Here is a 15,621-nt window from a genome sequence, read left to right on the forward strand (position 1 = left end):
AGATGCAGACTTGGAAGTATAATGTGTTTTATTAACAAGGACTAAGCAGCAAAAGCAACAAAACATATCATGCTAATAAGTACTGGAAAAAATTGTGATATGCCTGAAAGAGAAAAATCAAAGGAGGGAGGATAATATAGGCTTAAAATCTATTGGGACAATATTTTTTACCCTATCTTTACAGTATCCTAAATGTAAGATGGAAACAAAAGAAATATGAATGAGTTCTCCTGGGGGAAGAGAGGAATGGCAAGGAAACATCCTGAAAAATGCACAGAGAGCCATAGTAGGGGGTGAGTGACTTCATGCACATCAGTGATGGCATCACACAAAAACACAAAAGTTGTATGCAATTTGTGTCATAGCATGATGCAATGTGTGACACGTCATGATGTATGTGATGTCATTGCAGCTTCTACCAGACACCTATGAGCCATAGTAGTATTGGTGTTCAATAGAGAGTGGATTAAACAAACTAGTATGAAACTTTACTCCAGAGTATTCACTGCCAAATTCCATACTGGTAATGTTTTGGCTGTTTACCATGCTTCTATTTTAAGATGAAAATCTTACAGCAACCTTACTCAACCTATTATCCTTGAAATACGTTGAGACTTCAGGCAACAGTCAAGCTGGCTGAGAGTTCTAGGCGTTGCAATGCTAACACATCCGGAAGGCAACAGGCTAGGGAAGGCTTAGACAGCAGCTTCATCACTGTTGGTATCTGTGGTTGACAGGACCAATGAGAAACCAGAAACTTTGACTGAATGTTTCTGCCAAGAGAATGAATCATATTCTTTCCATACAGAAATGTTTCTGCCTATTATATTGTTTTTAACGTATTTATAGGATATTGAATACATTTATGTATATATGTATGTATGTATGTATGTATGTATTCATTCATCTAAAAGACTAATATGCTGCCTATCTTACTGTATATCCCATAATTCTGGGCAGCTCACAACAACAGCAATAAAAACATAAAAGAAACCATTAAAAAAAAACAGCATCCCAAAAACAACTCCCAGTGCCCTAACAACACTTCCTAATGCATAAATATCACAATCACTGGGCTCACGTAGGGATAGGGGGAACACTGAAGTTGTTCCCCCTATCCCTATGCCTGGGGAGAAAGCCAACTTTTTAAAGCCTTCCAGAAGGCTAGAACAGAGGGGGCTGTCAGATCTCAGTGGAGAGGGTGTTCCACAGAACAGGGGCCACTACTGAGAACTGCCCAGCCACTTTCTTTGACAAGGTCATCCTGTAAATTACAATTATTTGTTTTGAAAGGTGGATTTAATTTTCCACTTTTTTAGGTCTGTCATTGGGCACTTCTACCATCTATCATTGTCTGGAATAAGGAATTTCAGAATTCAGCTTCTCTTTGGACTCCAAATTATCACAGTCATAAAATGAAAGAGCTGGAAGGAAACTTGGAGATGATCCAGTCCAATTCCCTGCCAGTGGAGCAATCCATTACCACGGTATCCCTGACAGATGGCCATCTAGCCTTTGTTTAAACTTTTCCATCAAAGAAGAGTCTGCCACCTTCCAAGAGAGTCTGTTCTATTGTTGAACAGTTCTTACTATTAAGAATTTTTCTCTGATGTCCACCCAGCATCCACTTCCTTGAAATTTAAACTCAGTGCTTTTTGTGCTGCCTTCTGAAAAAGGTCTGAACAGTTTTGCCTCATCTTGAACATAACAACCCTTCAGATACTTGAAGGCAGCTATGTTTTCCTGCAGTCTTCTCTTCTCCAGGCTAAACCTATCCAGTTATCTGACCCCACTGAAATTCAATATTGTGACCCCTGTTTGTGTGGGGAACACTTTCAGTGTCTGCACTGAAAGCTGCAAAGCATGCATAGGAAATATTGGGTCACAGAAAAAACTTTGACCTGTTTATACATGAAGCAAATGCATATTTATTTATTTATTTAAAACTAGGCCTGTAACAACATTATTATTTTGGATAAACTCAGTTCTAAGGAAGCCATTAAAAAAAACTTTTACAGGATTTAAAATGAATTTGATTTATCTCAGAGTGATTCTTGATAGTATAGTCCATTTAAGGATATGTTATTTGGGTTGTCTTCCAAAATTCTACAGTGATTAGAAGTTTGGAAAGAATCGTTTGCATCTTCTCAACCGGTAACCCTTCTTTATAGGAAGTTGATAAAACTGATATTAGTTATTTACAAGACTTTAGGAATAATTAGCTTGAATGTCCTGTCCTAGTAAACCAATGGAAGACTGCATGAAACAACGTATAATTAATATCTCAAAATTAGGTTAATAACAACAACAACAAAATAGTTTGGTGTCTATTGGATATTTCAGAGTTGGTTACAATCATCCTGCTAGTGGAGAGGTAACTCAAGAGATGTAACGATATGATTTGGTTTTATCCTGCTATTGTTATAACTGGGGTGAAAAATAACAGGATTGTTGAAATCACGGTATCAATTCTTGTATATATGGTATATACATATTAAGCTACATATGAACAGGTTTTTAGCAGTGTCTCCCATATTTGGAATCTATCAAAATATCGAGAATTATATATTTTTCAGGGATGGCTAAAAGAATTATTATACAACACTAAAAAGAGAAATGCACTCCTGATTGCAGTAAGAGATGCCTGAACTGTGTTGTTTGCCAACATTTGAATTAGTGTTTTTTCAGCTAAAGGGCAAAGAAGGAGATTTTCACGCAATAAGGTCAACATTTTTTAAATTGCTCTGTTCAACAAAGTTATTAGCTTTATCGATGTTCAAACCCTCAAAATATGAATGGAATTAGACAAGGATTAATCAGTTAGCAAATGTAATTTGTGACAGAATGTAAGACATAGATCTGTATCTGTATCTATATATCTATAATATCTGCACCTACATCTATATCCAATTAAGTTTCTGCTGAGTGCAGCATTACTTTCTCTCCTTCTTTCTCTAATTGTATGATTTACTAGTTTAGTCAAGCCTGATAATGCTATGTCTCAACTACCCTCACCCCAAATCAGTTAGCAGCCATTCATGTAGCACTGAGAGTTCAAAAGATGGCAGATGGTGACAGAAGAGCCAATGCAGCTGCTATCCTCCTACTTGGAGGCACAGTGTACAGAGGACCATCTATTTTGGCCATGAGGGCTGCAGTTTGGGATAGGGCGCCAGTAGTCACAGCTATCCATTGGTTCATTTAATTGGTCAAGGTACATGCGAAAGAGATCCTGGGATAGTGGTTGTATACTGAATAGGACCCAACGTATGAACTACAGTGTAAAAAAGGCAAATGGAAATTAGGATGCATCAGTAGATATATAATTTCCAAATCAAGGTAAGTAATTGCTCTACTCTGTCCTGCGCTAGTCACATCCCATTTTAATTACAGCATCTAGTTCTAGGAATCTCCTTTAAGAAGAATTCAGAGAAATGGAATAGGTTTAGAGAAGGACAATGAAGGTGATTAGGGGACTAGAAAGTTCCTATGAAAAGAGCCTGAAGGAGCTAGGTATGTTTAGCCTTGAAAAAATACTGTGAGGGATGAAGCAACCATGACTGGGATTGAAGAGTCTGAGAGCAAACACGGTGGTTATCAAAATACTGTGCAGGGTTCCCCAGTATCCAAGAGAAATGGGTGGAGTCTATTACCTTGTATATATGGTAGAAAAAATTCATTTATCTCAGCCTCATTCCTCAGTCTTCCACTTAAGCTTATGAGTATGTGTTTGCATTCCTAGAAAGAGATGTATTGCTATGCCCAGGATGAAATCTGGCAATTGACTCCTGGGCAAATTTATGGACTGTTGATCAGGCCACCAGTGTCAGAACTATGTGGCATCCCAGATGGATCAATTGACTCAGAAATGAATCAACTAGCCCAGCAAGTGGGGCAGAAAAGTTGACTTCCATGTCTGTTCGCTCCCCAGATCCAATAGACGTAGTGGCCAAAGCAGATTAATGGACTTGACAGTTGGTGCTTGATGGGGGATTGGAATGGAGTGGCTTCTCCCCAACTGGACAGGAGTTCTGAGAAAAATATTAAAATTACTCATGGTAAATTACCAAAAGTTTTCTTTGATTTGATGGACAATTTAGAGTTAGTTGATGTATGGAGATATAAGAATGGTAATTCAAGAGAGTACACCTATTTTTCAGAAAGACACAGATCTTTTTCAAGAATAGATGTGGTTTGGATTTTAAGAGTCTTAGCTACTAACATTTCTAAGGTAGAGATTTTACCAAAGATTACCATTGTCCTGTGAATCTGGTTTATAAGAGAAAATCTAACTCTTTCAGATGGAGATTAAATGAAGTGTTGTTACAGAAAGATGAAATTGTTGAGGACTGTAAAAAGAAATTAAAAGAATTTTTTGAAAATAATTTAAATAAAGGTACTGACACAAGAATGGTTTGGGATGCAAGCAAAGCCTTTATTAGGGATTACCTGATACAATATAACTCTGCATTTAAGAAGAAGAGGCAAGAGAAAATACAAAATATTTTCGGTGAGTTTAAAAGAAAAGAAGAAGAATTAAAGAACTCCCTAGGGAATACAAACATCTCCCAACAAATTAAAATTTTACAGCAACAGTTATCTATGTTAACAATAACAGAAATGGAAATAAAATTGAATTACGCAAAGCAAAAAAAATTTTGAATTTGCGAAGAAAACAGGGAAATGGTTGGCTTTCAAACTGCGAAAAGAAAAAGAAAAGAGAATGATATTAAAATTACAAGAGAGATACTGTGTTAACAGATTATGTGGCCATACAAAAAAAATTTTTTTTTTATCAAAACTACTCCTTTATACAAATATAAAGTATACTACTTTATATTTGTATAAAGGATTAGTATTGATAAAATGTTTTTTTTTTTTGGTATGGCCACATAATCTGTTAATACAGTATCTCTCTCTTGTAATTTTAATATACTACTTTATATTTGTATAAAGGACATGATATTCCGTTGGAGAAAACAGATAAATATCTGAGAAAACAAAATGTACCAAGGATTATAGAAGAACAAAGACAAATTATGAATGGTCCTATAATAATAAGGGAAGTTTCAGAAGCGATTAAAAAGTAAACCAGGAAAGGTACCTGGGCCAGCTGGACTATCAAGTTTGTATTATAAATGCCTTGAGGATGAACTTTTACAACCCTTACAAAATAAAATAAATTTATCCATTTTTCAGGGTGGAATGCCAGAGACCTGGAAAGAGGCCAATATAAAGAGGTTAATACCTAAAGAAGGACAAGACTTTAGCAAGGAATTACAGACCAATATCGTTGGTGAATAATGACTATAAGTTGTTTACAATGATTTTAGCTGAAAGATTGAAAATAACTTTGCAAGAATTTATTCATGAGGACCAATGTGGGTTTTTACCGAAAAGGCAGTTGAAAGACAATGTTAGAACTGTGTCGGATATTTTGGAATGTTTGGAACAACATAATGAAAAACAAGCCACATTGATCTTTTTAGAGGCAGAGAAGGCTTTTGACCATTTGAAATGGAATTTCTTGTTTCAGGTTTTAGAAGATAGGAATTTTGAAGAGAACTTTACAAAATGGGTGAAATCGATTTATACTTCACAGACGGCACAAATGATTATTAAAGGAGATTTAACTAAACCATGTCAGATACAAAAAGGAACAAGACAAGGTTGCCTACTGTCTTCTCTGTTGTTTATTTTAGTTCTTGAAATATTGAATCAAGATATAGGACAAGATGAAAGGATCATGGGGATAAAGATTAAAAAAGAGTCAAACCAAAATCAAGTCATCTTCAAAGGCCCTTAACTTATATAAGAGCTTTTGCAGGTGACCTGATTTTGATTTTGGTTTTGATTTTGGCAGACCCCTAAAAGGGGATTGAATTTTTAATGAATAAATTAAAAGAATTTGGGGCCTTAGCAGATTTCAAGTTTAATAAACAGATGACAACAATGTTAACAAAAAACATGAAGATACAAAATCAAACAGAATTGATGAATAAAATGGGCTTAAGACTGAGAAGAAGTTATAATACTTGGGTATAACTATGTCAAATATGAATTGTATGTTATTTCAAAATAAATATGTTAAGAGATGGAATGAAGTTAAAAAAGAAATGTCAAGATGGGACAGATCACAGTTGTCACCGTTGGGTAGAATTTCTGTGATTGAGATGAATGTTTTACCTAGAATGTTATTTTTGTTTCAGACAATACCTGTCTTGACAACTGAAGTACCACTTAAACAATGGCAAAAGGATATATCTAAATGTGTATGGCAAAGGAAAAAACCATGAGTTAAATATAAGGTACTACAAGAGGTGAAGGAAAGAGGATTGGGCTTACCAGATTTGAAACTATATTTTGCTGCCTGTTGTTTAGTTTGGATGAAAGAGTGGGTGTTGAAATGGAAGGTTACTGGATTTAGAGGGTCACGATCTGAGATTTGGATGGCATGGATATCTATGGTATTATAAAGCTAAGGTGAATGCAGATTTTAAAAATCATTATATCAGACAGGCTATTCTTAGAGCATGGAATAAATATAAAGGTAGGTTTTGCCCAAAAACACCTTTGTGGATTTCAGCATAAGAAGCATTTTATAGATGAGAAATGATAAGTAAACATAAATGGTTAACCTACCGTAATGTACTAAAATTTTCTCATGGGGATTGTAAAATGAAATCAGAAGATTTGACAGCAGAAGGATGTTCTTGTCAATGGTTTTCTTAGGTAAAATTATCAGAAATATTTAAAGTGGATTAAAAAAATTATGGTTTTGAACAAAGTAAGACTGAATTTGAAATAAAATTGTGTACTAATGATGACTGTGTTATTGGTAAAATGTATAAACTTTTGCTGAAATATGAGACAGAAGAAGAACAAGTGAAAGAATGTATGATAAAATGGGCTAAAAGTTTTGGCTATAATATATAAATGGATTAATGGGAAAATATGTGGTTGAAAGGGCTGAAATTTACATTATGTTCCAGCCTTAAAAAGAATTTTTATAAAATGATGTATCATTGGTATTTGTCACCAGAGAAATTGTCTAGAATGTATAAAAGTACTTCGAATCTTTGCTGGAAATGGGAATAATGTGAAGGGACATTTTACCATGTTTGGTGGACATGTAAAAAAGCCAAAAATTTTGGATACAAATACATACATGAATTCAGAAGATGTTAAAGGTTAAAGTACAATTGAAACCAGAGACTTTTCTTTTGGGACTAATGGACAGGCAATTAGAAAAAAGTCATGGAACTTTGTTTTTATATATATGACAACTGCAGCAAGATTATTTTATGCTCAAAAATGGAAAGGTTCAACACTGCCCACAATGGAGGAATGGCTGGTGAAGATGATGGAACTTGCAGAGATGGCTAAATTAACTTCTTTGATTAAAGAACAAACAATATCTACATTTATGGCTGGAAACCCTTTATAGACTTTTTGCATGAAACAGAAAAAAATGCACTTATGGTTTGTGGCTTTGATGGTCGAAAAAAAACTGGACAATAGAAAAAAGTGAGCTTTTTTTGTAATCATAGAGTAAGAGTTAATTTTGTAATTGTACTTATATTTGCTGCAAAAGAAATCAGAAGCTTTTTTTCTTTTTGATCTCTACTTCTGCACTTTTTCTTTCTTCTTTCTTCTCTTTTTCTTTCTTTGCTTTTTTACCCTTTATCAGTTTGTGTTAGTTTTTATGTTCTTACATATATGTAAGAACATAAAAGAATACACACACACACATACACACACACACACACACAAAGTGGCCAAAGCAACAACTCTCCAACTGAACACCTGCTTCCCTGTGTGACAAATACAATGGAAATCCCAGCACATTTACTACTTCCTTGCTCAGTGTGGCTTATATAGATCTCAAAGACCTGTGGATTTCCCCCGGGACTTGTTCGGGATCTCGGTTGGGTTGGCGATGGTGCTTCCTAACAAGCATGTACAAAAGGACAGGGTGGGAGACGGAAGATGTTAACAATAGGAATATCAACCTTCCATGAAGTCAATATTCCTACTTGAGCCAATAAAAGGAAATAAATTTTGGTTGCTGAATGAAGTGTGACAAAGATGACTAAGGAGACATACGCTAACACTCTTCAGATACCTGAAAGGATGTTACATAGTGGAAATCAAGAGCTGTTTCTCTCATTCCACAGTGTAGGACAAAGAATACTGGTTTTATGTTACAGGAAACCATGATCTGACTGAATGTTAGAAAAAAGCCTGCCAACGTTAAGAGCAGCTCAACATTAGAACCCAGAGCAATGATGGGTTCCCCTTCATTGCATTCAGGTGAAAGCTAAACAGCGATCTGCCTGGTATGCTTTCATTCGGAATCTTATACTGAGTAGGGACTGAACTCTGGCTTAAAGGATTCCTTCCAACTTCACAATTCTTACTGCAAATCCCCAACATTCCTTTCTCCAGTATGAAGCACCTCATTCTGACCTTAACATTCCATCTTCCAAATAACTCACCTCATCCTCTTATTCAGTCCCACTTTATAACACAGTTCAGCACAGAGGCATGAAGACTAACTGAAAGGCATTAAACAAGTTTTAATATGCTGTTAGCTCAACAGATACGAAGATCTAACTACTTGTTAGTAGTTAGTGCCATGCAGAAGCGTATTACTTGGGCCACAGGTATTTATAATGGGAAAATGGTAGGCAAGAAGACAATGATGGTTCTTCCCATCCAAACTTCCTGCCACTTCTAAGCTGCTTTTCTTCCAGTTGGGCTTATCTTCTGTTTTATCCAACTCAGCTTAGACTGGCTGTGGATACTGGTGACTACAAGTACCAAATCTAGACTGCAAAATTTTAGATGGGCCATTACAAGGCAGCAGAGAAATGCATGAAACCCTTTCCTGCCATCTAGTGGTCCTCTGGACTTTTGCAGCCCATTTATTATATGTCTACTTGTGTCCTACAGGACAAAGGTCAGTGCCCTGCATGGCAGAGCACAAATGATGAAGTAGTCAGTGTGTTGCATGGTACATGCTCTATTATTTTGTATCACTGGGTAAGATACTTCTGATCACAGCTGCTTTCCACTCCCCAGCTTTCCCAACTCTATCCTTTGCATCTTAAATTATGATGTGAGGGATCTACTCACTGTCACTCATGCCCTCGTCACCTCCCGTTTTGATTTCTGTAATGTGCTCTATATGGGGCTGCCCTTGAAGAGTATCTGGAAGCTTCAGCTGGTACAAAATGCAGCAGCGCGGGCAGTTATGTGTGCCCCTAGGGCAGTATATGTTACACCTCTGCTTCGCGAGCTGCACTGGTTGCCAGTTTGCTTCCGGGTCCAATTCAAGGTGCTGATTTTGATCTTTAAAGCCCTTCATGGCATGGGGCCAAGTTACCTGAGGGACCGCCTCTCCCCGATCACATCTGCCCGTCCCATCAGGTCTGGCAGAGAAGGCAAGCTGCGGGTCCCGTCTGCCAGGAAATTACATTTGGCAGGTCCCAGGAGGCGGGCCTTCTGTGCTGTGGTGCCCGCCTTGTGGAATCTTCTCCCCCCGGAAGTGAGATTAGCTCCATCCCTCTCAACATGCCACAAGTCTCTCAAGACCTGGCTATGTCATCAGGCCTGGGGGTCCCAGGGGACCGGGGAGATTTTGCGATGGCTCCCTTATTAATTTTATCCCCTCCTGTTTTATGTGCTGTTTTGTGTGCTTTTATAGTTTTTTATTTGTAATCGTTTTTATGTATTTATTCTTTTTAATTGCTGTATGCCGCCCAGAGTCATTTGTGTGAGATGGGTGGCTATATAAATATGATAAATAAACAAAATAAATAAAATGATATTTAGGCAAGAATGCTTAAATTACAGCACAACTATCTTGACCACGTTTTCTCTGCAGGGGACTGTACTAGCCAACATTTTATATCAAGCACCTGCTGTGGGGACTGCCCAGCTGCAGTGGGATCAGAGCTATCTGGTGCTACTTTCACAAGCATTAGCCATCACTTTTCAATCCACCATAGCCTCTGAATAAGAGATAATTGCATAGTTGCTGGTTAATTTTCAACCTGAAAGAGGGTATCTGCCATAAGAATTGCCAGTCTCTGCTAACCTCCTTTTGGCCCAAGCAGGCAGTGCAGAAATGCAATTTGGCAATCAAAGCAAAGAATCATTGGAACAGAGTTACAAAGGGCAAGGAGCAAAACAGATAATTATCTTTAAAAAGAAACAGAAATGTTTACTTGCTAATAATCAGCTTTATTTGAGCGCACTCAAATGCACTCAATCCATGTGGTCATCAAGTGTGGTATTTGAAAAATGAAAAGGTTCAATTTAAATGATAAACAGATCAACTGCAAAAATTTTTCTGCAGTTTCACTTTGTTTATAGTCCCGTATTTATTGATGTTTTAAACTCCTAACCTAGTCCTAAATATAATGAAGTAGACAAATGGCAAACTATTTCTGCATCATGCCAAGCAAACTGCATGAACATGTCCACGTAAATCTCCAAGACGTGAGCCCAACTCAAAGAAGACTTTACTTTCTAAAACAGTTGCAGAGCCTGTTTCCAAGTGAATAGTCACTGAACTACAACAAGGCAGTTGGCTGTAAAAATATGGGAGCCAAGGGCATTGCTGATCTTTCTCAGAGGCAAATGAAAAGCAGAATCTGAGAGCCCCCCAAACTTAGGGGAAGGAGGTCTCCATACAGATAGCAGATGGATTGTCCCCGTGGTAGGAGGCAGTGCTTGGTCATGTGAATTTTATCTCTGGATATTTAGGAGACGATAAAAGAATGATAGGCATGTTTCCTTTTGCTCTTTGCATTGCAATAATCAGTGTGATGTGAAATCTTACCAGATGATCTAATCTTCTGCTGAAAACCTTGCAGAAGAAAGATCTCTATGAATCTGATCAAGTAAGCTAGTATAGGTTTGCTTTCATACTTTCCAATAGAGCCAATAACTGACTCCCCAATCTGGGATCCAAAGAAAGGGTTCTCCTTGTTTCCTTTTTTATGTCTGAAGCCTTTGAAAGCCTCTAACTTCCTGACACTTGAAAGTCTTTCCAACAGGGAAGGTAGGGATGAAGCTTCTGCAAAGACTTCTATCAATGGGGAGGCCCCATCTTCAAAGCTTTGGAGCTGGCATCCCTTCTGAGAGTTGCTAGTGCTGGAGGGGATTCCTTCTTGAAAATCCTTCAGATCACAGAGGGGGAAGTCCTGCTTTGAAGATTCTTACTAGAGTGGGGCCAAACCTCCTATTTTGCATTGCTTTTCAAAGGCAGGCAGAGGAGGGGCAGGGTAGAGAAGGGAGAGGGTTGGATGAATATGCTCTTTTGCAAGACATTTAGATGTGCCAACCTGCTCTTAAAGCAACAGGGCAAGGAGTTCATTGCTGCAGTTCCATGCCACAAATGGTACGTGTGCTCAATTAGCTCGTATGCTACCAGCAATTTAAAGAGGTGTGTAAAGGATGAACCAAGGTCAAGCATGTTCCAGATGGTATGTTTGTTCTGTCAAGCTGTGGCTTGCTACAGCGTGTGGAATGTTTTCAGCAAGGAGTCTGGATTTTTCAGATAGTGTCGTAAACAAGTCTTGCTATTAGTGGGATAATACTGGGTTTTCCTTTGCGTTCCCCCTTCTTTTTAATAATTTCGCTGCCAGGCTTCTATACCACTTTAGATGGTAGTGGTGGGGACACGTCATTAAAGTATTACAGAGGAGACAGCAGTGAATCAACTTCTTTGGTTTCTTTTCCTCCACTTCAAACATCATGTGGCATTGCCTAAAATGCACTGATGGCTGATCTATATATTCAGGAAAATCATAAGGCAGAGTTCTTCCCTGCCATTTCACACTAATTGTGGAGAAATTGCATATTTGAGTGGCTTGCCCCTTGCAAAAAAACATATGGAAAAGAAGAAGGGTTTGGTGGTATGGCACATGTTATTCACACAGAACCGAGGTTTGCAACCTGTGGCCCTTGCAGCTTTCTTTTATTTGCTCCCAAATTTCTGAAAGACCTTCTGCTTTCTTTCCTTCACTCTAGTTTTGCCTATTTATCTGAAACAAAAAGAAAAAAGAAGCTAATGGATGTAAAATATTCAGGATGATATGACTTTAAAATGCATGATTAACATATTAAGCTAAATTTCAGAAATATTTTGAAATTGATCTGTTTAATTGATTTCTTTTTTTTTTAAGTTGCATCTTTCTCAACTTCTCAATGCTATACTTGATGACTGGAAGCATCTAGCTGGTAGCTGCTGAATATTTTATTAAATTTATTAATTTCCCCCCCTTTTTTTCTTGAATTAGCCCAAAACAATTCTCTTTCTGACTCCACCATTTTGTCTTGGCCACATCCAGATTTAAAGTTAAGCCTTTGGCCAGACACAAAAGATTGAATGCAGCCTTCAGCCCAAAGATTGTTCATCCTTGATATAGAAGATCTCAGGTTCAGTCCTCAGCTGCTTCTCTACTTAAGAAGATCTCAGGGAGCAGGATTAAGAGCTAACTGTGGCCAAAAGTCCCCCAACTCCGTGTGTGTTTGAAATCATGTGTTCTCATGAAAGGCCAAGAGTCAATCCAAAAGATAGTTTTCAATGAGGCATTAGTGGCCACGCACCTTTATTCCTTGCTAGCAACCAGGCTGTGCTGCCATGTCTTCCATGAGACAGGATAGGTGTCTCCTAGAAATCTGAATTTAAAGCTAAAAATTTGCACCTTTATTCCTTGCTAGCAACCAGGCTGTGCTGTCATGTCTTCCATGAGACAGGATAGGTGTCTCCTAGAAATCTGAATTTAAAGCTAAAAATTACATGGGGCAAAAAAACAGGGAGCACAGTCAAGAACATTGTTCTCCAGCATCCACGAAACAAACTTGGGACCAATTGAGAAGAAGCTGAACAGAGGATTAGTCTTTTTTTAGGGCTCCTGGAGCCTCAAACTCTTTTGTTAACAGCATGGTTAGACAAGTAGCACAACTAACCTGAGATAGCTTTCATAGCAATCCAGGGTTCCTTGAGAACATTGACTTTTGTGCCATGAATGTAAGAAATATGTGCTTCCTGCCAGGCACCAGAAAAAAGCAATGGAGCCTCAGCGCTATTGCATAGTCTGTAGAAACAGGTCTGGACCCCTGTGAGAGTTTCATGTGGATTCCTTGAACTGGTGGCCGGTGACTTTATAGTTATAAATGGTGGGAAGAAAATAGATCAAGCTGATTCTTTTTCTCTCTCTTTCCATAATATTAAAACTCAAGGGCAGACCATGAAACTCATTCACAGTGTATTCAGAAAGGGCTCCTTCATGTAGTGTAATTACATGAATGGTGCCACAAGATGTGGGACTGGTTACTGACTTATGCGACATGCGAAGAAAATTAGACAGATTTTGCAAAGATTTGGCCTACTAACTGCAATGGAAGCTCAATGGAGTCTTCAGGTTCTGAATGCTGTGATACACCAGGGACCTGGGCCAAGCAAATCAGAAGCATCATGCTGCATGTGGGCTTTCCAGAGGAGTCTGTCTAGTCCCTGTGGGAAGCAGGATGCTGGAATAGAGGGCCACTAGTTTTATCCAGCAGAGCTACTCTTCTTAAGTCTGTTCTTATGACCCTGACCTTAAAGACGATGTCACAAATCCCTTTTTATTGCCGGCTTGAGTGATAGGTGCTATCCAAGTGACACAAGTCGGCTTGCCTTTGAAGATCTCTCCTGGTCATGCACCTGCTCTCAAAGTCTACGGCCACCAGCGTCCTTCTCTGTGCTGCCCCAAAGCTGAAAGCCCAGGTCTGTTGTTTCTTTGTTCAAACCCCAGTCATTTGTTGACTCAGGTGGTCGCTGCACGTGGTAGCAGAGCAACACAGACACTGTCGCTCTAACGCAGGCCTTTCCAATAGCCACTGCTCTGGGTTTTGATACCTGGAGTGAGGATGCACACGCCAGAGAAGGAATGTATCAAAAGCACGCCGCCAATTCAACATCAGAGGGAACCTCAAAGGGAGAGTGAACCAGAACAAAGAACAAAAACATTACAGAAGTGCCACACTGGAGGAGGAAAACGAAAAAAGAAAAAAGAGGGGGGAGGGAAAGCCCTCTGTACTAACAGGGGCAAGGTCAGCCATGAAACATAGAATTGAAGCAGAACGTCTGGAGTCTCCAGAAACCACCCAAGCCAACAATGCCAAACATGTCAAACATACATGTCCCCACTCCTCATATCTGCTCCTGCTAAGAGAGGTTTGTTTTTTTGTGTTCTTTTGCTTTGTTTTGGAGGAAGATAGAAAACCTTACAAAGAGAAGAATGAAGAACAAAGAAAATGGACTAGGAATAGCCCCAAACATCAGGATGAGTGGTATGGAGCAGAACGGAACAGAACATAATGGGAAGAATTGTTCCCTAAATAAATTCAGTGAAGAGAAAAGAGAAGACCAGGCCAGAGGGTAATTGGCTCCTACTTAAAATTCCTAAACATACCCCCAACTCCTGGAGTACATCTGCATCTTGCACCTCCTGATCTCATTTTCCCAGGGCTTATTCAAAGAACTAGAGTGACGTAGTGATTAAGGTTTGGGCCAAGGAAATCTAGGTTCAAGTCACCCTTGACCATGAAACTAGCTGGATAACTTGGGGGCAGTCAAAGTTTTCAGCTCTGCTTACCTCAGGTTCTTGTTGAAGGGATAAAATGAGGGAAGGCCCACCTCTTGCCCCACCTTGAGGTTCCTGAAGAAAACCAGAAGATAAATGCACGTTAGCAGTATCACCAGCAGTTGCAGAAGTAGCGGAAATAGTAATAATACTATGACGTAAGAGAGGGCTTGAGAAGGTGCTAAGAAGTCGGTAATGAAATGTGGTGGGTAAAGGCGGGAAATTGCTCTGGAATATATATTCCTTTTCTGCAGAGTGTATATTCCAGAGCAGTCTCCTGCCTTTTCCCCACTTTATTCCTAGAGAGTTACCATAAGGCCTCAGGTGAATTACATACCTGTCCCAGAGACACTGCAGAATTTCTAGAGTCACAGACGTATGCATTTGTCAGTGAATGTGTCCATGTAGAAAGGAGTCTCTTGACTGATGTTTTGAAAATCACAAGATGATTTTCATGAGACTATGACGTTTCATAGGTAACAAAGCAAGCAATACCAAAGTACGCCAAGTCCCTGGGAAACAAATGACTAAGAAGTGCCTTGCCCTGCATATTTTCCTTAGCTGGCAAACGTATCAGTGTGTCTGGGAGGACTAGAGAAGGGGATTAGAAAATTCTATGTGTAAGTAAACCTGTGATTATCACAAAGACTTATAATTTCCAAAGATGCATATTCATAGTTTGGCACCTCTCTAGCTACTGAGTCACAGTTCAAAATGCAAATCAAAATACATTTAGAAATGTATAATTTCAAAATAAAATGATTTAAATGCAGAATAAAATTCCAGATTGCTGTGGGAATGGGACCAAAAAATGGGATGTACGGACATGCAAAAGCAAAACTGACATGGACTAGGAATAGATTCATTTGTAGGGTTCCCTAATTTTAATAATAGTGTGTAAAACAATTATATGTTGAATTTTTCTTACCCTTTAGGATAAACTGCATCTGCCAAAATCCCTTCATCTGGCTGTATT

The 15,621-nt window shown here is 38.5% G+C and overlaps 1 long non-coding RNA gene across 2 annotated transcripts in view; it reads right to left on the reverse strand.

The window, feature by feature from the left end:
- LOC148216320 (uncharacterized) overlaps positions 1-15,063 on the reverse strand; it is a 33,412-nt gene extending 18,349 nt beyond the window's left edge. The window contains exons 1-3 of one of the 2 annotated variants that reach the window (XR_015795774.1): positions 14,983-15,063; positions 14,658-14,720; positions 10,288-12,056 (exon numbers count right to left, since the gene is read on the reverse strand). This is a non-coding gene — a long non-coding RNA (uncharacterized LOC148216320). Of the gene's footprint in view, positions 1-10,287; positions 12,057-14,657; positions 14,721-14,982 lie in introns of those variants that run through there. The other variant, XR_015795773.1, reaches the window with a different exon arrangement.
- Between the last annotated feature and the right edge of the window lie 558 nt (positions 15,064-15,621).

This window comes from Python bivittatus, unplaced genomic scaffold (assembly GCF_059951505.1).
Source record: "Python bivittatus isolate LINGU-HERP-01145 unplaced genomic scaffold, Pbiv_v1 ctg000220_np1212, whole genome shotgun sequence".
In the NCBI taxonomy this organism is placed as follows: Eukaryota; Metazoa; Chordata; class Lepidosauria; order Squamata; family Pythonidae; genus Python; species Python bivittatus.